This window comes from Myotis davidii, unplaced genomic scaffold (assembly GCF_000327345.1).
Source record: "Myotis davidii unplaced genomic scaffold, ASM32734v1 scaffold24, whole genome shotgun sequence".
In the NCBI taxonomy this organism is placed as follows: domain Eukaryota; kingdom Metazoa; phylum Chordata; class Mammalia; order Chiroptera; family Vespertilionidae; genus Myotis; species Myotis davidii.
The window spans coordinates 2,680,044-2,682,102 of NW_006298312.1; positions in this window are offsets into that span (position 1 = coordinate 2,680,044).

A 2,059-nucleotide genomic window follows, 5' to 3' on the forward strand; every position below is an offset into this window, starting at 1 on the left:
GGAGCGGGCCTAAGCCAGCAGGTGATCATCCCCTGAGGGGTCCCAGACTGTGATAGGGCACACACAGAGCAGGGCTGATTAGGGGTTTGGGGCACCGCACCCTGTCACACACAGAGCAGGGCCGATCAGGGGGTTGGGGCGCCGCATCCTGTCACACACAGAGCTGCAGGACGACCAGAGGTTGGGGAGCTCCCCCGTATCAGGCACCGAGCAGGGCTGATCAGGAGGTTGGGGCACCTTCCCCTGTCATGAACAGAGCAGGGCAGATAGGGAGGTTGTGGCCCCACCCCCTGTCACACACAGAGCCGCAGGGCAATCAGGGGCTTTGGGGGCTGCCACCACCTCTGTGCTCACCAGCCGTGAACCCAGCTTCTGGCTGAGCGGCACTCCCCCTGTGGGAGCTCTTGCATTGAGCGTCTGCCCCCTGGTAGTCAGTATGCATCATAGTGACCGGTAGTTCTCCACCGTTTGGTCAATTTGCATATTAGCCTTTTATTATATAGGATTATTCACACAAATTTTCTTGCACATTATATTTCTTGCAACAACATTTTACTCTGGGATCAGTTTTTTTTTCCTTTCTTACTAGTCTATCTGAATTTACTGTTATAGGAGTACTTTCAGCAAGGTCTTAGGATATTGAACTCTTAAAATTTGTCTGAATATATTTTTATATGTCAAATTCAACAGTAGTTTAACTGCGTGTATACTTTGTGGTTAACATTTATTTTTCTCTCAATTTGATATTATTGTGTTGTTGCCTGAAGTCAATATTGCTAATGTAAAGTCATCTGTAAATTTAGTAGTTGTTCCTTTGTCTGCAACTTGCTTTTTTTCTTACTGCTTTGAATATTTCTTTGTCTTTCAACTTCTTTAATTTCATCATAATTTATCATGATGTGAATTTATTCTTATTTATCAGTATTGAGTCTTAATGTATGTACTTTCCCTATCTGAAGAACAAAGGCTTTCTTCAGGTCTGAAATGTACAGAACATGTGTCACTTCATATTTTTCCATTTTTTTCTTAATCCAAAATACCTATAAATTTATTTTTGAAACTTTTTGTTCTATTCTCAGTATCCTTTACCAGTTATTCCTCTTTTGTTTTTTATCTCATTATCTCTATCTTTTTAAGCTGACTAATTTTCCGACTTATCTCGGCTGATTAATTAGCTGAAGATTTTTAAGATATTTTGTTTATTTTAGTGATTATTGTTGTTTCACTAGAAAATCTATTTGGCTTGTTTTCTTTATTTAATATTTGCTTATTGTTTTTCCGTGCTTATTGTTTTTTCTGTATAACTTTTATTTCTTATTATTCTTTAAATTTTTAATGATATGCATTTACTGTCAATTTTCATATTTTTATTTCACTGGTGTTGACTTAAGTATTTTCTGAAAATCATGTTGGTTGTTTTCTTGTATGTTTTGTTTGTTTGTTTTTGCTAAATGATTTGTTTCTTTGTGGGATAACAGATCAGATTCTTTAGAAAGCAAGGTCTATGACAAAAGCTTAAATGTTAACATTATACTGGAGGACAAAAAAATACGGGAAAGGAGGAGTAAGGAAAAAGGAAGGTGAGACAGGAAAGGATTGGGAGCAAATAGAAAATAAGGCATTACTGAGCTGTCCACATTTTTTAAACAAAACAAGCTGGTGCTAAATCACACTTGGTACTTCCAGAAACCTCCATGGAACAGTGCATTTTGAAAAAGGAGATTGGTAAAGGGACAACCAGAGAGCAAATATCTGATGGTTTCTTCCAATTCCCAATCTCTGACGGATCCAACTCTTCCCCCAGGGGAGATGTCCTCTTCCACATAGGATCTACTGGGAAAGGTAGAGTTTCTGCAGTCCAATGTGATGGTGTGACAGTCTCCTTTTGTTAGTTGGTGTTGTAAGAGTGTCATCTTAGTCTATGTAGGTATGCCTGGTATCTGTAGCAGAGATTTTTATCTATGAGAATACTAAGGGCCATCATTAGGATTGTTCATCCAGGAATTGAGACAATCAACTGGCCCAAGTAGCTAGCAGAGAGGCCAGACTAAATCTGGGA